This window comes from Octopus sinensis, linkage group LG26, assembly GCF_006345805.1.
Source record: "Octopus sinensis linkage group LG26, ASM634580v1, whole genome shotgun sequence".
Lineage (NCBI taxonomy): Eukaryota > Metazoa > Mollusca > Cephalopoda > Octopoda > Octopodidae > Octopus > Octopus sinensis.
In genome coordinates this window covers 12,427,091-12,453,648 of record NC_043022.1, presented here as the reverse complement: position 1 = coordinate 12,453,648, position 26,558 = coordinate 12,427,091, and the positions used below count along the sequence as shown (strand labels likewise).

General features: G+C 37.1%; 1 long non-coding RNA gene across 1 annotated transcript; it reads left to right on the top strand.

Moving 5' to 3' along the window:
• Positions 1–3,545: 3,545 nt before the first annotated feature.
• LOC118768061 lies at positions 3,546–23,392 on the top strand. Its single transcript, XR_005003981.1, has 3 exons — positions 3,546–3,687; positions 5,713–5,717; positions 23,381–23,392. It is a non-coding gene; the product is annotated as an uncharacterized LOC118768061 (long non-coding RNA).
• The last annotated feature ends 3,166 nt before the right edge of the window (positions 23,393–26,558 follow it).

Sequence of the window (26,558 nt, the reverse complement as noted above, 5' to 3'; positions counted from 1 at the left end):
ATTTAAATAAGTCTTCTATAGGCACTTAGGGTAAGTCCCAGTGTTTCTTCTTGAAGAACGACTGTTTAGTCCATTATTACAACCCAGTAAGTAGTCTCAGTTGCTGCTGTATGATAGTCAAAATACATATTAAAATTGAGAATTAAGGAAATATTATTTGCAGAGTTATTGTATCGTAGGCGCAGGAGTGGTTGTGTGGTAAGTAGCTTGTTTACCAACCACATTGTTCCGGGTTCAGTCCCACTGCGTCGCACCTTGGGCAAGTGTCTTCTACTAAGCCTCGGGCCGACCAAAGCCTTGTGAGTGGATTTGGTAGACGGAAACTGAAAGAAGCCTGTCGTATATATGTATATATATGCGTGTGTGTGTTTGTGTGTCTGTGTTTGTTCCCCTAGCATTGCTTGACAACCGATGCTGGTGTGTTTATGTCCCCGTTACTTAGCGGTTCGGCAAAAGAGACTGATAGAATAAGTACTGGGCTTACAAAAGAATAAGTCCCGGGATCGAGCTGCTCGATTAAAGGCGGTGCTCCAGCATGGCCGCAGTCAAATGACTGAAACAAGTAAAAGAGTAAAAGAGAAAGAGTAAAGAGTATAACAAAACAAGAAATAGGACATTTTTTGGTATTATTTATTCACCATTACACGTGTTTCACAAAAAGTCTTCTGCATTTGATGTATTTCGAATGCCAAGCAAACCATAAATTTTTGCTCATAAGACAAGGTGAAAAACTCTTTTGACCGTTAAATTAAGGCAGAAAGCCAGCAGTGGGTCGCAAATTATATGTCTGCTGTAATCAAGATAGTCTTGCTACCATTACACCAAAGTGGTTCTTCAACTTTCATCCATTCAAATTAAACATGTTCATCTGGCAAACATCTATTGTCGATGGATGGATGGATGGAAGCTGGAAAGTTACTTTGGTGTAATGCTATCATGATTGTTTGAGGGTTCAAGTTTCACAAACTACTTCCCACCTTTCTTCTAGCCAAGGGGCATATTTACAGCTTGACTGGAAAGAAAAATACATTGGAAAAGACACGTACATATATCTCGACATATGTACATACACACACACACACACACACACACACACACACACACACACACACACACACACACACACACACACATACATACACATACATACATACCAACACATACCGAGTAACTGCATAAACATCGTAAGAAGAGCTGAATTATTAACACATCGTTTAAATTCCAATACATTTTTATAATGCAATAAATATTGATGGAGAGAGCTTGCATATGTATGTATAGCAACAGTTGAAATGATACAGAAAGCAGCACATTTAGATTTAGAACAGCAGACAGCAGAAAAGCGCGAATTTCACATATGCTTCATATATTAATTGTTCATATTAAAATGTGAATTATATATGAAATTCATGCTTTACTGATTTTTAGTATTCTAAAGATGTGTGTGTGTGTGTTGTGTGTGTGTGCGCACATGCATGTGAATGTGTGTGTGTGTGCATGTGTGCGAGTGCATATGTACATATACATACATACACACATCATCATCAACATCATTTAACATCCACTTTTCCATCTTTTGCCAGGGTCAGGTAGAATTTATTGAGGCAGATTTTCTATGATGGAAAATCAAACAATGCTTCTTTGTATGAAGATGGTGCCCATTCACAACTATAATGTGATGTCAAGACAAGGGTCCATAGAAACACACACACATAGCCATGCATCCATATACATATATACATATATATATATATATAATAATATAAATAATATATGAATATATGCATATATACATACATATATGTACATACCTGGAGTGGCTGTGTGGTAAGTAGCTTGCTAACCAACCACATGGTTCCAGGTTCAGTCCCACTGCGTGGCACCTTGGGCAAGTGTCTTCTGCTATAGCCCCGGGCCGGCCACTGCCTTGTGGATTTGGTAGAAGCCCGTCGTATATATGTATATATATGTGTGTGTTTGTGTGTCTGTGTTTGTCTCCCTAGCATTGCTTGACAACCGATGCTGGTGTGTTTACGTCCCCGTCACTTAGCAGTTCGGCAAAAGAGACCGATAGAATAAGTACTGGGCTTACAAAGAATAAGTCCTGGAGTCGATTTGCTCAACTAAAGGCGGTGCTCCAGCATGGCCGCAGTCAAATGACTGAAACAAGTAAAAGAGAGTAAAAGAGTATACCTACATATATATGTATATATACATGCATATATGGGTACAGGACATCAAAAGAACATTGAACACAATGAGAAACGAAAACATAAAAACAAAAACATAGAAACGAACTTTTTTTGAAACAACGAAAAAACAGAGAAATAAGACATACAACAGAAGGAATATTCCCCTTCTTCTGTTGTCCCTGTTTCATCTACTCTGCATTTCGAAGGTAATGACAAATAAATATATATATATATATATATATATAGGTCTTCTTTTTATTTCCATCTACCAAATCCACTGAAGGGCTTTGGTCAGCCAGGGGCTATAGCAGAAGATACTTATCCAAGAAGCTACACAATTGGATTGAACCTAAGACCATATGGCCAAGAAGCAAGCATTTTAACAACACAATTAGCAATCCTGTTAGTGTGTCATATTGACTGATTTTGCATCATCGTTCTGGCTCACCATATTTTGAGTTGAAATGCCACTGAGGTCAACTAAGTCTTGCATTGTTTTGGAGTTGATGAATTAAGTGTCCGTGCTGTAGTGGTGTTGATCCTTGTCTTGATCTCACTCTTTTTTGCTCTCTTCTGGAAGAAGTAGATTAGGATCAGACCTGGAGAAAGCTGGGTTCCACTAAGACTAATAATGCCCAACACATGACATATATCACAGCAGTACCCTTTTGACTCAATCAAGGAGTTGAGATCCCATGGCAAGGCCAAGGCTAGTTTCATCTTAATCTCATGAAAGATGTTTTGATATTTGTTCATTAGTTGCCAGTGAATGTTAAACTAATTAATAAATGATTAAATGAAGACAGTAGAAACATGGTTTCATTGCATTATTTAATTAGAATAGAAATTTAATTTGTTCCAGAGAAAACAGAAGAAAGAAAAAAAATTATTTATAGTACCTAATTTAAAGTAAAAGTGAGGTAGATGCTCACTAGGGTAACTGGTTATGTGGTTGGCCAGCAAACAATAGTTACATGGCTCAAGTTTCATCAGTGAGAAAGTTTTTTTTTCCCTCTGTTTCAACTTTTGGTGACAACAAAATATCTAATTTCTTTATAAGTTTTTGAGCAACAATAGACAGATATGGTTTAAAGATGGCAATTGTGACATATCCAACAAGCCTCACTCTGAAAGACAACGCACTATGAATGAGACCATTGTATCAGATTCACATCAAAGCACCAGAGGTTTGGTACAAAAATTTAATGTGTCACGTTCAACTATCCACAATCATCTCAAGCAGATTGGGAAAACATGCAAAAAAGGAATTTGGGTTCCACATGAGCTTACTCTTGTGAACCAAACACAACATTCCACCATCTGCAGCAGTCTTCTAACTGGGAATAACAGCCTGTCATTTCTTCAGTGTATTGTTACAGGTGATGAAAAATGGGTTTTGCATCACAAGAGAACATGAAAAAAAACAACGGTTATTATGTAATGAGAGGTCAGTGCCAACACCAAAACCAGAATTCCATCCACAAAAATCCTTGCTGTGTATTTGGTGGCACATGAAAGGTATCATCCATTATGAGCTACTGGAATATGGCAGGACCAGCAATACAAATGTCTATTGCTAACAACTTAATTGTATAAATGAAAAATTGCATTGAAAGTAGCCATCCTTGGTGAACAGAAAAGGTGTCATTCTCCAGTATGACAATGCACAGCCACACTCTTCAAAATAAACCCAAGAACAATAAGATTGTTAGGAAGGTAAGTTTTCCCACATCCTCCATACTCATCTAACTTGGTACTGTTCAGCTACTGTGTGATGGAGTCCGTCATATACAAGGCAGAGGTAACAGCCATAGGACCAAATGGGCAATCAAATGTGTGAAAGTATGTGGGAGCAACTGAAGGCCCCTTCAGAACCTGCTATAACAACCACAGGTCCTCCTTCAACATCCCGCAGAGACATAATGCCACAACCCGGGCCAAGTACATTTGGTCTTTGAAAGAAAGTGCCACCAAGTACAGCATAAAGTGAAAGATCCAAGAGAAGTGTAAACCATACTTCAATAGCAGCAGGAAGTGCAGTTTATGCCTGGCTGAGAAAAGAGCAGTTTTAAAGAGCACCCAGCACCCAGGCATTTACCTGAATAGCAGAAGTGAAATTTGTTATCCTTGCTAACATGAAAGGAAGTACATCCTGTCATACCTGCATGACCAATCATGACTATAATCGCCAGACCCCCAACTTCAACTCTCCACTAATACCTATTTCTTTATTACCCACAAGGGGCTAAACATAGAGGGGACAAACAAGGACAGACATAGGTATTAAGTCGATTACATCGACCCCAGTGCAAAACTGGTACTTATTTAATCGACCCCGAAAGGATGAAAGGCAAAGTCAACCTTGGCGGAATTTGAACTCAGAACGTTGCGACAGACGAAATACCGCTAAGCATTTCGCCTGGCACGCTAACGTTTCTGCCAGCTCGCCGCCTTTACCCTGGAGTTCGGCAAAGAGTTTGACCAAAGCATACACTAATGCACCCACAAACAAACATGCATGCCCCAATGCAGCAGACACTCTCCCAATAGACTGTTTTCCACCCCCATCCCCCAATATAAACGCCCACAGACATTGTACTCCTACATACACTGCATGCACACATAAAGGCCCCATGAACTTAACTAATACATAAAAGAAAGAAATCACTAACAAGCACAGATGTGTATGCCCACATCCCCTGCAAAAGATATACATTTAAGTACCACTACACAAATTCCGTTTCCACAAGAATACAAACTTTAAGGACACACACATTTCCCACAAACACTTCCAGAAAACTCTTACCAACTTGCAACGTAACTACCCTAAGTGCGATGTTTTGGTACCAAGGGACATAACTCTCAACTCAATCCCCTACATGTTTTGTCTCATCTTTTTCACAGCAACCACAAACTAGATGTGCCAATTCACCTCCAGCACTAGAGAGCAGTTGCCATATTTCATTCCATGTTGGCAACCTCTGATGAATGCAGGGTTACATAATCAGATTGTTACCTAACACTGTTGAATCCCTAGCATGAAACCAATTGATAAGATTGGCCATACACTTCAGATAATATATATACAAAAATGATAGAGATATAAATATAGTACAGTATTTTAGTGATGGGTTGCCAACAACAAAACTGGTTTGACCCAAACAACATGGTTTGTAAAATATTTCTAAGCCAATACTGTCCAGTTGTTTTGAATGAATCCATTTGCATCTGCTTCCATCTGATTACATCCAGTTGTGTTCAGTTATATCTGATTACATTTCTCCCCGACCATATTCACTGTCAATAATTACAGCTTAACAACAAAGATATCAAAATTCTGTTTGTCCAGGCAATATGAATAACTGTCCAAAATGATGACGAGCGACAAAATCAATTGGTTTATTTCAGCGATGAGAGAAGGTAATTGAAGCCAAGACAACTTAAGCTGGCATTTTAATTAATATGATAAAATATTTTTATAAGTTGGATGCAATGTGTGTTTAGTAGTTTTGGTGATTAGACAGGGTACTCAGACCAGAGGACCATATTGTGGTGGAATAGAGGGGTTAATGTTTGGGAACTATATACACATAGGTAGTTTCTGTACATGTGGTAGGCACACACATACTCACATGCACTCACATGCACTCACATGCACATATATGCAGTGTAAAATAGTCTAAGTACAATGAGCAATAAACAGGCCAATATAGGAAGAACAGTATGACAATTAAGGCATTAGTTAAACACTTTAATGAAAAGAGAATGTGTCTTAATGTTTTGAACATCAGTCCTTCATCAGAAAACATGAAAGATATAGGAGCACTCCGTCGGTTGCGACGATGAGGGTCCCAGCTGATACGATCAACGGAACAGCTTGCTCGTGATATTAAAGTGCAAGTGGCTGAGCACTCCACAGACACGTGTACCCTTAATGTAGTTCTCGAGGAGATTCAGCGTGACACACAGAATGTGACAAGGCTGGCCCTTTGAAATACAGGTACAACAGAAACAGGAAGAAAGAGTGAGAGAAAGTTGTGGTGAAAGAGTACAGCAGGGTTCACCACCACCCCCTGCCGGAGCCTCGTGGAGCTTTTAGGTGTTTTCACTCAATAAACACTCACAATGCCCGGTCTGGGAATCGAAACCGCGATCCTCCGACCGCGAGTCCGCTGCCTTAACCACTGGGCCATTGCGCCTCCAACATGAAAGATAGAGAGAATAAGAAAGAGAAATAATCAGTGAAAATAACTGGTGGAAAGTTGGAAACCAGATGAAAACTTTGTTTCAGGGTGAGGAGTTAAAAAAGGGGGATGGTGTGAGTGCATAGATACATGTATAAGAGTGTATCTGTGTCTGGAAGCAAACATAGAGGGAGCAGTATGTGTGTGTTGGTGTAGTGTATATATGTGTAGAGAGGTCTGCAAGTGTGGAAGTATAGTGGCATTGATTAGTGGGAGTGTGGGGGTGTTGGTGTGTGTGTGTGTGTGTATAATTGTTGGGTGGGTGGTCTGAAAATGTGTAAGTGAGTGAGAGCAGGTGCAAGTGTAAAAGTATAAAAGCATTTTTCAAGCATTTAAGATGGCAAGAGCAATGTGTAAGGTGTTTGTGATGTGTGTGTATAAGTGTATAACAAAAGTATATAGGGATGGCACAACTTTTTTTAACAAAGAAGGAAGGTTTTAACTAAAAATTGTGTGTGTGTATGTGTACATGCATGCATGTGTGTGTGTGAGAGAGAGAGAGAGAGAAAGAAAAGCAGGGATTCTGAGGAGAGAAGAAATATAGAAATATTGGTAAAAATTATATAACGGTAATAAAATTTCTGGAGAATGTCCAGAGGATAGAACTGCACATATATATTTAAAGAAAGATCTTTTAAAACATTTATTAACTGTTTAAAAAAAAAACATTATTTAGAGAACAGAATTTCACCAACATTTGGAAAAGAAATTTATGCATAGTACTTTATATTAAACTTCAATTTTTCAAGCACATGTGCTCTGGATAAGTAACTTTTAAACAAATCTTTCTTGTGACAGTATGAAATATTTTTTTACAAAAGTCTTTTTAACACACACACACACACACACACACACACACACACACACACACCACACACACACACACACCACACACACACACACACACACACACACACACACACACACACACACACATGAAAGAAGAACAGAAAACAATAACTTTGATATTTCAATATATTCATTCATAGATATCATCAGGAAGTAATTTTGAAATATGAACTTCAGAATTCAATTCCACTCTTACACAGAATGAAGATTCATAAAATAGAGACAGATTTTAAAAATAAAGGTATAAAGACAACAAAAATCCAGTACTAATCTTGTCTAGCATGAAAAGATTATATACCTGCATACTTATCGGCACAAAACGTTTATTTTGATAAGTATACTGATATATAATCTATGCAGGTTTGACAAAATAATTACAGGTTCTTTATTTTCTTTACATTTTTTATTTTTTTTATCTCTCTCCTTTCTCTCTTTGTCTTTTTCTTTTAATCTTCACTCTGTCTAAGAGTGGAATTGAATTCTGTAGTTCATATTTCAAAATGACTTCCTGGTGACAAAGCAATTGCACTTTCACTTCGTATAAGAGTGATTTGGTGTTGGAATTATTGGAACAGCTGTAATGATAAATATTTTTAGATATTCCTGTTGTTATTTCCAATACATTTTGCTCTGTTCAAGTGCTATGGTCTGCTTCACAGTATTTCCAACAATGCACATGGATATGCATTTTAAATGGGATTTAAGGAGTTTAATGCAGTAAACTATACTGGGCTCTAATATAGTTAGTTGTTTATAGTGCATATAAAACACATCCTAATGCTGTGTATATATATATAGGTGTGTGAGAGAGTTGATATGTGAAAGCACATGGTTGGATGTATATAAAAACAAAATAGAATGAAAAACTACAAGATTTGTATTATATGGTTAAAAAATACATTAAAAATCGTCATGTTAGGAATATGATATAAAATTTTGTGTATAGTGACATTGTTTTTAGAGAAATAACCAGTTTTGCATTTTCTTTTTAAATTTCTCAAATTTCTTTACTGATGTTGTGTCATCTATTCGTTATGGTGTGATATAGAAGAGTTTGAAACAGAGGAAGGTAATCAGGGATTTTTTCGGTATAAGGGAGATAATCAAAAATGTTGGGAATGATTAGGTTTTGCTAATTCAACATGATTTGGTTTTGATAGAATAAAATGTTAGAAATGATTAAATTTTGGCTTATATTTTTCAATGAAGTAGGTTTCCTTTTTTAATCTAACTTGTGTTGGTATTCCAGTAGCACATTGATAGAAAGGAAAGATTACAAGTTGTTTTCCGCATCTCTCAATGTGTTCACTAAAGGATATCATTCTGTATTCGGGGAATGCAATCTGCTGTCGGTGCAGAGTGCATCTGCATCTGAGTGATAATCCTGTAGACCCTATGTAATTCTGGTGGCAGCCCAAGCATCTTATAACATACATCAGGTTTTCCAAGGCACAAGTAAAGTCAGATTTAATTTTGAATTTTTGTCCCCCTTTAAAAAGGAATTCAGGAAAGGAAGATAATAAAGTATTGGTGATCCTAAAAAGAAGGTGCACATGCATGTGTATGTGAGAGTGTGTAAATGTGTGCATCTGTAATGTGTGGGTGTGTGGATGATGGTGTGGGTATTGGGAAGTGGTCAGTGCTAGTGTGTGGGGTGGCATGATGTGGTGTGGTGTGGCATGATGTGAGGATGGGGTGTGGATTTAGGGTGAGGATGTGTGGGGTAGAGGTGAGGTATGTGAGAGTGGGATGTGTGGGGTGGGGTGTGGATAGAGAGGGTAATGATAAAGGGAGGTGGGTAGGAGTGAAGAGGGGAAGTAGGTGTCAGGGCAAGAGAGGAGAGGAAAGGTGGGTAGGAGTGATGAGAAGAAGTAGGTGTGAGATGAAGAGAGGAGAGGGGAGTTGAGTCCATGTGGAGCAAAGGAGCGAAGAGAGAAGATTAATTCCTGCTCAGAGATGTAGCATTAATATAATTTATTAATTGCAAAAATTCAACAAAATTCCTTTTCTACTACTGTAAGAATCTCTATGACAACAACAACTTTTTTAAGTAAAAGAGTTTAACTCCTATTTCTAAATTCGGTATGTGGTGAAGCAATTAGCTGAACCCTAATTATAATTATGTTTATAATTATAGAATGTTTGTATAATTTTACCTATAAAGGTTATTCTAACGTACCGATCTACTTGGTAAAATTATTGATAAATTGATTGATTAATTAACTTAATTGATTAATTTTACCCTTTTATTATTAATTATAAATATATATATATATATGTGTGTGTGTGTTTGTGTGTGTGTGTGTATGTGTGTGTGTGTATACATACATACATATATATATATATATATGTACATACATATATATAAATAGATGGAGAGAGAGAGAGACAGATAGATAGATAGATATACATACATACATATAGATATATACATATACATATATTCATGTACATATATGAATCTATTTGTGGCTTATTTGCTTTATATCGTAACTCAGAATTATATGCTCTCTTGTTCAGATGTCTACACACAAACACACACACACACATACACAAATCAATTTTATTATTATTACTGACATGTTGGCATTCTTTTGCCTCTATTTCCCCTGAGAAATATATTTCAAGGAACAAATCTGGACAGCTTTATTCTTCTCGTCACAAACGCCACCCCCAACAGCAACCAACATCACCACGATGCTATCTCACACTACCCACACACTACTTGTCCACATGACCCCCACCCTAGAATATTCTGTTATGGTTGTCTCACACTGAATTCCAAACTGTTGTAAATAATCAATATTGGTTATTTACTGAGCTGGTCTCTCTCTTTCTACTTACCTATTTATATTGTTTTGTTGTTGCACTGCTTTGATTGATTTCCATTGATTGATTGATTGAATCTTAAGTCTTCGGTATTGATTTATCCCTTTCTTCATGAATAATGAGGATGTGTGTGTGTGTGTGTGTGCGTGCGTATATGTATATATGTATACATACAACATATTTGTGTACATGTATGTAAATGTTTGTATACATAGGTATTTGTATACAAACATATATACACATATGTATATATATGTATACATGTATAAACAGCCACATAAGCATCACTTTTCTAACATGACCTCAGCAAGACTTTTCAGGTGTCCCATGAAAGTAACGGATGCATTACACACACACATGTATATGTAAAAAGTTAGCTATCACCCATGGACAAATATGGCTTTGATAATTGTTTTAGGCATCTGTGTCACTTTGAGCAGACATAGGCACTCTCGTATGTGTCCTGTTTTTGATCCAAAGGCACATCCAGGAAGTGACTGTGGGAAGGAGAGAGTACTGCACCAGTGCTGGGCTGCTGCTGCAACATTGGTTGTCGGGTTCTAGTGGGGAGACAAAATCAAAGACACACACATATATGTGTGTATATGTATATATATATATATATATATATATATATATATTGTGAAATAGAAAGATGAATAATCTTGTTGCAGATTAATTAAAAGTTTAACCGATACCTTGGTAGCAAAAATCACAGCCTTTCGAAACACGTGTAGAATGCAATAAAACGATTTCTGTTCAATCTTCGTTCAACTCCATTTCTTCAATTCACTATATATATATATATATATATATAGAGAGAGAGAGAGAGAGAGAGAGAGAGAGAGAGAGAATAGGCTTCTTTCAGTTTCCATCTACCAAATTCACTCACAAGACTTTGGTCAGCCTGAGGCTATAGTAGAAGACACTTATCAAGGTGCCACACAGTGGGACTGAACCCAGAATCTTGTGGTTGGAAAGCAAGCTTCTTATCTTGCAGCCATGCATGTATAAATGATACACACATATATGTATGTATATCTATACTTACATGTGTCTGTGTGTGTGTGTTGTGTGCATGTTTGTGCACTAGCAGGATACCTGATGTTGCCTAAGACTAAGAGCTGGCAATTTTTGATGAATGTCTTCAAAAAAAAAAAAAAAAAAAAAATCATGGTAACTCTGCAAATATGTTGTCTTTAAAACATAATGTTTATTTTCTTTATAATTGAGATCCGAGGTATGTATTTTAAAAAGTTATCACCTCCAACAAGATACATATAGAGGATCGTTAGCAACAGGTTTCACAATAAGCAACATTCTTAGTATTTCCACCTTGATTATTGACATAAAGATTATTCTGACTCCCCATATGTAAACATCTAACATATTGTGTCCATGAGAGAATTAGTGCAATTTCCCAGCAGGCAACATCTGATCTTGGGATTTGTTGATGGACAGCTATGAAGCTTTGGTGTATGGGAAGTTGGAATCTCTTGAAATGAAATAGCATATCAATTGTTTAATAAATATGAGTCATAATTCTGATAAGTTTCTGAATATTGCAGTGGGATGTGTGTGTGTGTGTGTGTGTTTGTTTGTGTGTGTGTTTGTGTGTGAGAGAGAGAGAGAGTGTATGTATGTATGTACTGCTATTTCCAATAAATATCAGTGCATTATTGTATCGCTATCTTATTTATACTTTAACCTGATAGTTTTACTAGGAAGCAATGTTACTGTATTGTGCTATTTAATAATTCTTTCTTTGAAAACCTTTTCACTGTTCTCGGTCTGTTGACGACAAGGCATTTCAGATGAGTATATACTGGCATTGATGTAGCGACATTTGAGATTTTGTCTAGCTGATGAGAACTAATCAAATTTACATTAACAAACATAATTCGCAAAGTTCAAAACCTAGGTCCTAGATTATCCACATCTGGGTTGTACATTTATTTAATGTTCTTCCAACAGGTAAGATGAAATTTTTTTATGTTTGCTGCCTGCTAACATGTTTGTCAGTATATATATATATACAGTGAGGCTTTACTATAGCATCATATATATCATCTACTATTTCCAGTAAATGATGGTACATTTTGTACCACTATCTTATTTATATATACCTTTGGAGATATGCTGTGCTTGAGAAGACCCGGCAAACCAAGTGAGACTGTAACAATGCCCTATGCCAGTGCAACATAACCAGCCCAATCATTGGGCGATAAACTGCGCTTGCGAAGACCTGTTGAGTTAAAGGAAGTCATTGTCGTGGCCAATGATAGTACCGCCTGATTAACACCCATGCCAGTGGCACGTAAAAAGTACCATTCGAGTGACACTTACATGAGTGCTTTACACCACCAGAGGGACTGGTCTTAATACTTCTGCTGCAGAGTATAAGTCTTCTTGAGTACAGCAAGGCACCAGGCATCCTGGTCCTTTGTCATCTTGCCTGAAAAGTTTAGTGTCCTGAGGTCATTCTTCAGTACTTCATCCCATGCCTTCTTGGGTCTTCCATTTCCACAAGTTCCATTTGTTTTGAGAGAGCGACACTTCTTTATGGAGCTGTTGGCATCCATTCGCATCACATGACCAAACCAGCACCGTCTTCTCTCTTCCACACAGAAACTAATTCCTCTTACGCCTAACTTCTCTCTCAGAACACTGGCACCCTGTTGAACATGTACACTTACATTCGTCATTGGAAGCACTCCGTCAGTTACGACAACGAGGGTTCTGGTTGATCCGATCAACGGAACAGCCTGCTCGTGAAATTAACGTGTAAGTGGCTGAGCACTCCACAGACACGTGTACCCTTAACGTAGTTCTCGGAGAGATTCAGCGTGACACAGAGAGTGACAAGGCCAGCCCCTTGAAATACAGGTACAACAGAAACAGGAAGTAAGAGTGAGAGAAAGTCGTGGTGAAAGAGTACAGCAGGGATCACCACCATCCCCACCGGAGCCTCGTGGAGCTTTTAGGTGTTTTCGCTCAATAAACACTCACAACGCCCGGTCTGGGAATCGAAACCGCAATCCTATGACCGCGAGTCCGCTGCCCTAACCACTAGGCCATTGCGCCTCCACACACTTACATTACATATTATATAAACATAATCATAAAAATAACAACCAAGTTAAAAATACTCCCAGATAGTTCTTTACAGCTAATTCAAAAACTCATGAAATAATATGCCTTACAAAAATGGGTGGGAATACTGATGTTAATAAACATCAAACAAGTAGGGAAAAATTATGAACACATAAACATGAAATCTCTATAAATCCAAGCTACAGGCTTTGAAGTGATAAGGTTCATAAATTTTCTGCTTATTTGCATAATATACATTATTGCATCAACCAGCTGCTGAATTTTTCTAGAGAGAGAGAGAGAGAGAGAGAGAGAGAGAGAGAGGAGAGAGAGAGAGAGAGAGAGAGGAGAGAGAGAGAGAGAGAGAGAGAGAGAGAGAGAGAGAGAGAGAGAGAGAGAGTTCTTTTTTGTCCAGTTTGGCAGGGTTGGAAATACTGCAACCATGTGATCTGACATTCTTATAGTTCTGTCACTCCATCACCCTGGATTCGTACACGTTTTATGAACTCTGAAAGGATGAAAGGCAAAGTTGACCTTCACAGGTTTTGAACTTAGAACATAAAGAATCAATGCAAAAACTGTGGGGCATTTTCTTCGATGTTCAAACAACTCTGCAATTGGCCACCTATAACAATACTTTAAACAAAACATAGAATAATGGTTTCAAATATTGGCAGAAAGCTGGCAATTTGAAAGGAAATGGTAAGAAAGTTAGAATTGATATCCTAAAATCAAGGTGTCACATAAAAAGCATTGGTGTGGGTGCTGGTGCCACGTAAAATGCACTAGTAATAGTACCATGTAAAAAGTACCCAGTACTCTTTGATCTGGCCCTGCTTATATCCTAAAGATTCTGCCACTTCCCTTTTTTAATAAGACATATAATTATACACCAGAGAAAAACTCCTTTGTTGTGAAATATATAAGAAATCTTTTATTCTGTATTTGAAAGTTGTTATCCGCAAATGTAATCACACTGGAGAAGAAAAACACAAACAAAAACAGAAAAAAAACCCCTCCATTCTATTTGGAAATCATTTATGATAAACAGTGATATAACAATACATAAATGATGAATACACACAGCAGGACATCGTCTCACTGCGAAAAATGTGTGAAATGTTTTGCTATTAACAGTGATTGAGTGACTGTCCATGGAAAAGGGAGGTAATTGGAAGAAATAATGGATAGAAATGCATAATTTCGTGTCAGATTTAGGAATTGTTTAGAATTGAAATTAACAGCCTAATGCAGGGAGGGATATAGATTGATATATAAATAGGACAGAGACTTTCAGTATTAGTTGTGGAAGAATATTATACATGGAGCTGGAGTGGCTGTGTGGTAGTAGCTTGCTTACCAACCACATGGTTCTGGGTTCAGTCCCACTGCGTGGCACCTTGGGCAAGTGTCTTCTACTATAGCCTCGGGCCGACCAAAGCCTTGTGAGTGGATTTGGTAGACGGAAACTGAAAGAAGCCCGTCGTATATATGTATATATATATATGTGTATGTGTGTGTGTGTGTGTGTGTGTGTGTGTGCATGTTTGTGTGTCTGTGTTTGTCCCCCTAGCATTGCTTGACAACCGATGCTGGTGTGTTTACGTCACCGTCACTTAGCGGTTCGGCATAAGAGACCGATAGAATAAGTACTGGGCTTACAAAGAATAAGTCCCAGGGTCGATTTGCTTGACTAAAGGTGGTGCTCCAGTCATGGCCGCAGTCAAAGGTGGTGCTCCAGCATGGCCGCAGTAAAAGAGTAAAGAGTATGGTTCTGTGGGGGTGGTAATTTTGAAATTTTGGGGTTGCTTGTGTGCAGACAAATAGGCAATTCACAAATAGGCTTGAGATCAGTGTGTGTGTGTACATTTCTGTCTTTCTGTTTATTTACCTACCTAACTATCTGCCTGTCTGTCTGTTAATTATTGTGAAGGTATGGGGTCAGTTAGGATGTTGTGCTCATGATCATAAGATCATGAGCTCAATTTCTCAGCTGGAAGGCATGTTAGGTCCCTGAGCAAGGCACTTCATTTCACGTTGCTCTAGTCTACTCAGTTGAAAATGAGCCGTAGCCAACTGATGGATGCAGCCGTCTCTCTCTGCAGTTGTCACATCCTTGACTACACAGGCACTTAAAACAATTAGTGAATGCATAGTACAACCTACCAACCCATTCTCACTGACAAGTGACAGCTAAGCTTACATGTGTGTATGTATGTGTGTATGCATGTGTGTAATTATTTGTTTATGGATACGTTTGTGAATGTGAAATTAAGTGTATGTAAATTTACATACATATAGCTATATCAAGCTCCAGTTAAACCCGATTCAGCAGACTTGTGTACAAATATATTCAAGTTGTATTTAGCCCTACATATTGGTTGTCATTTCAAGTAAGTTCAAATGACCAGCTAGAAGCACCTTCATTGGTCTGTAGATATACATAAGTGTGTTTAGGATGGAGTCAAGCATTAGTCTGGTTCATTTGTTTAGTGTTGTGCTGCGTGTATGCATGTATGAAAGAGAGAGAGAGAGAAATCTGCTTGCTCCAATACCAGGAGCATAACAGGCCAGTTCATTTGCTGTAAAGTTCTGACCAAAGTTACGTTCAAAAGACTAGTCAAATAAGATCAGAAAACTTCACACTTGAATCAGAGAATGGGTTCCCCATGGGCCAACATACAGATGATGTGATCTTTATGAAATGGTAGCCTCAAGAGAAAGTCAAAAACCATAATTGGAGCATGTTCATTGCATTGATAAATGTCACATGTTTTCAGTACTGTAGGCAGGGAAATCTGTTGAAGGTTTTCAATGTTGTTGACAAGGAAATTCTGTTGGATGTTTCAGAAAGTGTGATTGCCCACTCAAATTTGTGTATCTGCTCCACCAATTTCCCTTCATGAGATGAAGACATCATTACCTAGATATTACACTGGTGGATTCATAACAGGGGAAGAGATGAAGACATGATAGAAAAACATATTGAGCTCCACCAGGAGGAATGAGAGAAGAGACCATAGAAACAGAGAGTTACACCTGAGTTATCTAACCAAGCATTTTCATGTCTCATCTGTGACTAAAGCTACACATTATCAAACCACTCTTTGATGTTTCATTGATTGTCAGCTTTGTGGAACTATCTGACAAAGCTAACAATCAGAGGAACTTTGAAGACTCTGACAACCATTTCCTTGTAAAAATAAATTTTATATTCTACTTAAGTGTGTTGAGCCAGCCTTTAATGAATGTCGGTTTTGTGTAGCTATACATAAAAACAAAAATTGCTATATACCTATATACACACACACACAAATACATATATATATTTATGTATATATACATGTATGTTTATACACACACACACACACAGTTGCATGAATATATATATATTTAAATATATATATATATATTTATATATACGTGTATGTTTATACACTAACACACACAGTTGCATGAATAACAGAGATTGCTGCAGCCAATATCCGGAACAATACTTAACTAAATACAATAAAATCAAGACAACAGAACAGCAGCAACAACGACAACAACAACAACAACAATAAAAGGAGACAAAACAACGGGCCAAGTCTTCTCAGCCATAAATGTCGGAGTGTTTTGAGAAGGAACAGAATATCAGCTGTTGGTGAAATCGCTTTGTTTGACAGGTGAACCAGTTAATTAACTGAGACATTCATTGGGTTGAGGCAATTTACACACACACACACACACACACATGTTATGTGCCTGTGTGTATATATATATATATATATATATATTTATTCATTTATATATATATAAACGAATAAGGTGCAAGTGTAGCTGTGTAGTAAGACGTTCACTTCCTACCCATATGGTTCCGGATTTACACATATATATGTGTGTGGTGTGGGTGTGTGGTAAGAAGCTTGCTACCCTACTACATGGTTCTGGGTTCAGTCCCACAGTGAAGGGAGGGACTTAATTGATGTCATCATCCCCCAGTAGTAGACTGGTACCATATTTAATCAACTTCAGAGAAATAAAAAGGCAAAGTTAACTTCAGTAGGATTTGTGCTCAGAATTGAAACAGCCAGATAGATTCTGCAAAAATTTTTCTGAGACTCAAACAACCCTGCCCTCTCATTGGCATACTTGTAATAGCAGGACACAAACAGGCAGAAGATTATTTCACGCTGTTCCATCTATCCATTTTCAGTGCCCACTATTCTCAGAAGTGTCATGAGGATAGAGTCCTCATGTACCTCCTCCAAAGGGTCCTAACAGAAGCAACTGCCATTAAGCTTTTCTGCTGGATTCCCAACTATGGCCAAATGAGATTACGTTAAGGGTACATGTGTCTGTGGAGTGCTCAGCCACTTGCACATTAATTTCACGAGCAGGCTGTTCCATTGATCGGATCAACTGGAACCCTTGTCGTCATAACCAATGGAGTGCCACACCAAAAACCAAAAAGAGACTGGAGCTGTGACCTCTCAATGTGGAGAGGTAGCAACTCAACCTGGACAGACTCCTTGATCTCTGAGTCACACATCTGTCAAGTAATATCACTCCACAGAGTCTTCAGAAGAACTTATTTTCAGCCACTTATTTTCACAATCATATTTTTTTTGGTCATATTCTTTTGACCAGCTATGGTCAACATTCATGACCATAGATGAGGATAGGTACAAAAACTGAATTGAAGATGGTAAGTTTTATTTTTAATGAATATTTTGTCATCAAAAAAGATTTCCTTCGTTGTCCTGATTTCCTGTGTGAATTTTCAAAATATTTTTATTTGTAGTTCTATTGAGTGCCATATAAAATGCCCATGATGAAAAATAGGAGAAAGCAGGTATGGTCCAGCATACCTACTTTTTTCTATTACTGATTTTTGTAACCTAAAGTTACAGGAAGATGAATACAAGAGAAGTGGTATGAGTAGGTAAGTCCATGAGAGTATGAAAGAAACATGACAGATGGATAGAGATGGCGATAGAGAAAAATGCAGCGAGTGATGAACATGAGACTGATGTTCAATCACTGCTAGCACCATTCTTGGTGGACTCAATGTATTTTAAAGATTTCAACAGTTAAAAAATCTCATCAATGCCCACATCACTTCTGCATGTTGTGATATTTCCAAGCAGTAATATAAGAATATCATTGTTCAGTTTCAAGAGATCTTCATTTTTATGAGTTTAATATCACATCTGATGATACACTTTCCATAAGTTCTTCATTGATTCTTTCCATTGAATCACTAAACGTGTCTCTGATAATAACACCTTAACTTGATATTAGTTGAGGAAGGAAGTATCTCTATTGGATTGTCAAATCGACGCGTATTTCTCCGTGTACCATTTCCAACATCATATAACCATGTATTAAATTCTTTTTATCCAGTAATCCTCATATTTTCTGAAAGGCTTAGAAATTTCGCATTAGACCAAATCTGTGATAATTTATTACAATTTCCAATAATAGCAGTTTTAGAACTCCTTCGTAACATGGGAGCAATTTGGCCAAAATCTCCGAACAGGAGAATTTTACAAACTAAATGCCTATTATAATTATGTTTTGCTTTAACCCTTTTGACACCAACCCCGCTGGGACTGCCCCTGTTTTTATGATACAAACTTCCTGTTTAAAGCGATCTAAATTAAACCTTCCATCAAAATCTCATGTTAATTTGTATTCCAAACAACCATTTTAATAATGATTTCTTTTATTTATTTTTTATTATTAACAAAAAAAAACAAAAAAACTTTCCTCAACACCAGCCATCCTTTTAAGCATCAGTTTAATAAAATGACAGTTATTTGATTAAATTCTCCATTATGGGCACAGGCATGGCTGTGTGGGTAAGAAGCTTGCTTTGCAACCATGTAGTTTTAGGTTCAGTCTCACTGTGTGGAACTTTGAGCAAGGATCTTCAACTATGGCTCCTGGTTAACCAAAGCCTTGTTGGTGAATTTGGTAGATGGAAACTGTGGAAGCCCTTTGTGTGTGTGTGTGTGTGTGTGTGTGTGTGTGTGTGTGTGTGTGTGTATATTTGTGTGTCTTTGTGCCTATGTTTGTCACTCGCACCACTTGACAACTAGTGTTGGTTTGTTTATGTCCCCCATAACTTAGCACTTCAGCAAAAGAGACCCATAAGATAAGTACCAGGCTTAAGTAAGCATTGGGGGTCAGTTTGTCCAACTCAAAACCCTCCAAGGTAATGCCCCAGCATGGCCACCATCCAATGACTGAAACAAGTAAAAGACAGTAAAAAAAAGCTCAATTTAAGAATTCCTTGAAACATAGCAAGAGTATTTCAACAGAAACAGTCAAAAGTAACGTTTGCTAAATGTTAGTAATTGGCATCAAAATTTTATCTGTGATGGAAAATTCATTAACGAATAGTGGCTTTGAGAGTTCTCAGAGTTCTACATTCATTTGTCTGTAAGCCATTTACTTTCTGATAGGTTTAGCACTTTTACGCATTTGGCCAAAACTGAAGTGATTTAATACAATTTTCTATTATAGACAGAACCATTAGAATCCCTTGGTATCATGGCAGTAATTTAGCCAAAGTCTCCTAACATTTTACTAACAAAATGTCTGTCATGACTCATATTTTGTTTCAATAGTATGTCGGTGGCTTATTGATTGTTAGTGGATAGCATCAAAGCTTCAACCTATGATGAAGAATTTAACAGTTTTTTAGATATTGAGTCTTCAGATGATATTTTCATGTGGGAGGCTGATGTTTACAATACTCTTTTACTTGTTTCAGTCATTTTACTGTGTCCATGCTGGAGCACCATTTTTAGTCGAAGAAATCGACCCCAGGGTTTATTCTTTGTAAGCCTAGTACTTATTCTATTGGTGTCTTTTGCCGAACCGCTAAGTTACAGGGATGTAAACACACCAGCATTGGTTGTCAAGCGATGTTGGGGAGACAAAGACACACAAACATATACACACACATACATATATATATATATACATATATATATATATATACGATGGGCTTCCTTCAGTTTCCGTCTACCAAATCCACTCACAAGGCTTTGGTTGGCCTGAGGCTATAGTAGAAGACACTTGCCCAAGGTGCCACGCAGTGGGAATGAATCTGGACACATGTGGTTGGTAAGCAAGCTACTTACCACACAGTCACACCTGCGCCGAAGAATTTAAAAGTTTTGTAGATATCGAGTCTTCAGATGATATTTTCATGTGGGAGGCTGGTGTTTTCAATACAGATACAAATACTTTTAAAAGGTACTTTTAAACTGCTGCATACACTACTTTCCCATCAATTGATAAATTTGCTGAAATGCCTGTTGTAGCAGGGGACAAAGCTGTCTTCTTGTTATTATTAAGATACTGAATGAATGTATTGTATATAGATGTTTCCTCCACAAGCATCTTGGTCATCTGAAGAAGAAAACTGTGTGGCTCTTCAGGGACTCCAACTGAAGAGAGTAATAGCTGAAATACTTGCCACAGTGTTTCAGTTAAACTTGCTGAACACCTGCAGAGGTTTCGAAGAATGTCAGTCAATATTATTTCCAGCTATTTCATTAAACACTAAAAAATCTGGAGAAGGAAGACCAAGGATAGAACAACTTAACCCATAGACCAACAAAGGCGATTCTACATCTCTCAGAGATTTATTTCTTCTTCTTTTTTTCAATAGCTAAATCTCTTGAATTGTCTCCAAGGAAGTCTTCCATCATTTGGTTTTCAAATATACAAAGAAGTTCTGCAGAATCGTTAGGTACATTCAAGGCACAAATCAGAGAGCATACACAGATATTTCGGTTGTGAAGGCAATTGCACTAATGATGCTTCTGCAAAGCATCTCTGCCATTCATCATCATTTTCCGGTAGTTTTCTTCATTCTATAACTTCTTTGTAGGCATTGTACACTACTCAGCCATAAGTTTGTAACTCCTCAAATCTCAGAGCTTCTCTAACATGAATTAACAATAGCCTTGAATGAATTCTTCCAATATTTTTACAGTTTGCTGAACATAACTTTGTCCTGTCCTCTGTAGTGTGGCTTCCATGCTGTTATCTTTTATCTTTTACTTGTTTCAGTCATTGGACTGTGGCCATACTGGGGCACTGCCTAAAAGGTTTTAGACCAGTGCCTTTCAAACTTTTTGCTGGAGCGGAACCCCAAGGAAACATTCTACTGGCTCGAGGAACCCCTGTGCAATAATTTAATAGTCTTATGCACACATATCTGCACAGGAGACTTAAAAATTACTGCTGATTTTAGCAGTTTTGTAACTTCTTGCGGAACCCCTGGACTGTACTAGTGGAACCCTGGTTGAAAACCACTGTTTTAGACAAACAAATCAACATCAGCAGTCAAGTAGTCATGGAGAAACATAACGGTTCAGGGAGTTGATTTGGTTTGTGACCTGTTAATCCCTTTGCTTGTATATCGGATTACTTTGGTGGCATTTCACTCCTTTTTAGTTGTCTATAAGAGTTATTTTATTGTTCTTTGTCTTCTCATTTCCTTTTTCTCTTTCTTTTCTGGTGTCACATAAAAAGCACCCAGTACATTCTGTAGAATAGAAATGGCGAATTCTCTCATTAATTCTAACTGTTCTCAGATAAGCTCAGTCAATGCCTTCTTGCTTGTTCCCTCTCTAATATTTTTTTCTTTTCTTTTTTTCAAGAGCTGTCTTCATTAATAAATTAATTAAAGTAGAAACATAAACCAATTTGTGTTCCTGCCTGAGAAAAATTTAAAGTTAAATATGTTTTATAGTTAGATAATGTTACAGAAACATTATAACAACACAATATAATAACATTAACAGACAAACAAAATAATATTGTTTGTACTCTACACTGTTGATCATGTTTTGAGTCAACTTTAGGCTAGTTATGAAGAACAAAGAAATAACATGACAGTTCATAGAAATTACATGACTGAAAAAGATTTAATATTTGTTCACAAATTGTTACATTCCAATAAAGGTGTATTTGTGTCTGAATGTGTCTAGTTTTAAGGCATTGTCAAATGGTGGTGGTGAATCTCCACTATTTGACAATGAAGATTCAATTGTCTGGTCAACTAAATTACCTTCTCCTGGATTAACATGTAAGTGACTGAACAGTCGACAGACGTGTGTACCCTCAATGTAATTCTTAGGCAGAATCAACATGACACAGAGTATGTAACAAGACTGTGCTTTTTGAATAACAGGCACAATCCACCTAACTCTGGTACAAGCCAGCTCACTGCCTTAATAATAATAATAATAATAATAATAATAATAATAATAATAATAATAATAATAATAATAATAATAATAAGACTGTCCAAATTGATATAAACGTATCTGTCAAGACCTACCAAAAACTGAGCAAATATAAAGATCTTGAAATAGAAATCAGCAAAATGTGGAAGCTGAAGACTAAAACAATACCTGTTGTCATAGGTGTCCTGGGAATGATAGCAAAAGGGGCTGATTGCTACCTAACTCAGATACCAGAAAACCCCAAAATGGCAGAAATTCAAAAGATAGTGCTCATGGGAACTGCTCATATCCTAAGCAAAATACTTTCTATGTAATCTCAAGGTTTAAAACAAACATAATTTTCGGGTTTTTTTTTGAGACATTCACTAGTACAACACCAAAAAAAACCCAACAAATATATGGCACACTAGGCATAACAACAACATGAACTTCCAACCTGTTGTCTCTTGAGGTCTCTGGGTGAGACTTGGAGCCAACTTGCACAAATATAAAGCAAAAGTCAAAACATAGAATAATAATAATAACAACAATAACTAGCTGAACCCATGAAAAATTCAGGCCTTGTGCCGATAGCAGAAAGGATTATCATTATTATTATCAATGTTATTATAGTTATAGGAGTATTTTGTCTGATTTACGTTCTGAGTTCAAATTCCACCAAGGTCAACTTAACTTTTCATCCTTTCGGGGTCAATAAATTAAGTACCAGTTGCATACTGGGGTCAATCTAATGGACTGGCCGCCTCCCCAAAAATTTCGGGCCTTGTGCATAGAGTAGAAAAGATTATTATAGTTATAGGTGCACCGGACAAAATCCTTTGCAGCATTTCTTCTGGCTTTTACATTCTGAGTTCAAATGCTGCCAAGGTCGACATTCCTTTTTATCCTTTTGGGGTTGATAAAATAAGTAACAGTTGAGCACTTGGAAGTGGGGGCGTGCGATAGAATTGACTACGCCTCCTGAAATTGCTGGTTCTGTGCCAAAATTCGAAACCATTAGTGTTATTGTAATGTTCATAACTGAGCTATTCAAACTGTACACATCATTGCTTCATAAGTCCATCTGTCACTGTTGTTCTTAATTCCAACAAGGCATTTAAATGTAGTGTCCACAGTTCACCAAATTCCTTCTTATATTTCGAATATTAACAAAGTGAAAGGAAAATGTAAGATCTCAAAGGGAAAGAACAATTGTATATGGTTAGTTGTGTTCGTTAGAAAGCTGCTTTCTCCATAAAAGGAAGATAAATGGCAGAATGTACAGATTTAAACCGGAACAAAGCAAGAAGCCCTTGAGAATTCAATAATAGATATTGCTGAGAGCAACAGCAAGTGGATTAAATCTGTTTAATCTATGCAAAGTTTTAGCATGGATAAAATTGATTAAACTGACTTTCGGCTTTAAGTTAGTTTCATATGTTGAAACTGTGTTATTACTTTCGCTTGCTTGCTGCAGAATCTCTGATGGAAATACACTGTGATTAGCCAAGCAAACAAACTTTGTCGTTTCATTAATAATAGACGAACGTGATCAGGAATAGAAGGCCGGTTTAAAGCTGTGCTGGATCTTTGTGGATTAGCTGTACAATAAATACAGAACAAGCCATGTTGCCACCAAATACAAACACAGGAAGCTTTACATGAATAACAAGTGGGTAAATGAATTCTATCTAGTTTGAGTGGAGGGGAAATGGCGGAATGAAATTAAAGTTATGGAAGCACAGGGGCATAGAAATGACATCAGTATATTTATGGAAGGACATTGTCATAAAGTGACAAATATATTTACGGAAGGACATGGGTGTAAAAATGACATAATCCTATATATGGAAAGATACTGGCATAAAAATGACATAAATATATTTATGGAAGGGTATTGGTATAAAAATAATACAAGTCTATATATAGAAAGACAAAAGATAAGAAATAATGTTGGAATATTTATGTAAGGACATCAGCACAAGAAATCAAGTCAGTATATTTACAGAAGGATATTAGCTCAAAAAATGATGTCATTATATTCATGGAAGCATGCTGGCATAAAAATGATATATATGTTCTTAAAAAACTTGTGTAAGGGAAAACAGTTTAGGTGTCAAAGTTGTTAGATAGTGGAAGAAAGGTTGTGATGCACTGGGATGTAACTATGGCTAAATGTACAAGTCTACCAGGATATACCACAGGCTAGGGACACTGCAGAAAGGGAGCTTCTGTGTGAATGCTTGATATGCTAAAAGTTGCATCCAAATTCATTCAAATTACATTTTTCAGTTTTAGAAAAGAAAGGGTGCATTTAATGATGCTAATTAATTCACATCGCTTGGAATGGTCGTGGCTGGTATCTTTTGATTATAGATCTGCTTTGTCTCAGTTGACCTGGAGCTAAACAGTGATAAAACCACTGGGAGATGGTCAAGTGGTTTTGCTAAATGGCACAGACGTGTTCAAAATTTATCTGTGATAATGAAGGTGATGATGATGATGATGACGTTGATGGTCATAGAGATGGTTGTGGTGGTGGGATGACAACAGTGGTGGTGGTGGTGATGGTGATGCCTGCAGCAGTTGGGATGGAAGCTGTGATGAAGGGAGTGGTGGTGGTTTATGACTATGATGGTGATGATGATAGTGATGATAATGGTTCTGGTGGTGATAGCGATGATGATGATGATGTTAATGGGAGTGGTGGTGATGATAGTGTGATGGTAGTGAAGGAGATGGTGATGATGATGATATTCCCATGAAACCAACAACATCTCCACTACGACTGCAATCAATGGCGGTGATAGCAGTGATGATATTAGTTGTGGTGGTGGCAATGATGATGGTGGTGGTGGTGGTGGTGGTGATGGTGATGGTAGTGGTGATAGTGGTAGCAGGAGGACAACAGTGGTGGGGTGAGCGATGGTGGTGTCGATGTTAACGATGGTGAATCACAACAACAACAACAGCAGTGACAGGTATCATTATCCATAGCTGACATATCTGCATACGAAATCAGCCATTACTGATATCCCTTTGCCATGAAACATTCTTACTGCACACAACAAAGCATTTTATTAAAAAAGGGGGGGAGAAAAAATATTGCTGGTTTCCTTCTATTATAATTCCGTTCACTTCTGGGAAGCTTTAGAGGGGATATTAAATCGACCCCAGTACTTAATTGGTACTTTATTTCATCGATCCCCTCCGACACGATCAAACACAAAGTTTGACCTCAGAGGGGTTTCGACACAGAATGCAATAACACCGTAACTAAATGCGGCAGCCATTTTGTTCAATGCACTAACGATTTTACCATTCCACTGGTTTTGTGTGTGTATGTGTGTGTTCATGGACATGCGTGTATAAATGCATTTGTGTGCTTTGTATAATATATATTATCATATTCATATGTTCATGCATGCATACTTATGTCTACATACAATCATAACCATACATACATACATACATGCATACATACATGCATATATATATATATATATATATATATATATATATATATATATATATATATATATATATATATATATGCATATATATGTATATACATACAAGATTTTCGATTGGAAGAAATAAATACCTTATTATTCTGGCACTTAATATCTGATGAAAGATGATTGGTTTTTCTTTATGAAGAAATAACAGAGAATAATGAAAACAAAAGAATGAGAGAGAGAGAGAGAGAGAGAAATTGGGAGAGGATATGGAATGGAAGAAAAAAAGAAAGAAAGAAAGACAGGAAGAAAGAAAGAAAAAATGGCAAATGAATGAGTGGTATGAAAGAAAGAAATAAGGACAGAAAGAAGTGAATGAAGTAAAGCAGAAAGAAACTAAAGAATGAATTAAGGAAAGAAGGAGGGAAAGAAAGAGAGAACTGAAAGAAAGAATGAATGATGAATGAGAGAAGGAAGGAAAGAAAGAACTGACAGAAATAATGAATGAGAGAAGGAAGGAACAAAAGAAAGAACTGACAGAAAGAATGAATGAGAGAAGGAAGGAACAAAAGAAAGAACTGACAGAAAGAATGAATGAGAGAAGGATGGAACAAAAGAAATAATTGACAGAAAGAATGAATGAATGAGAGAAAGAAGGAA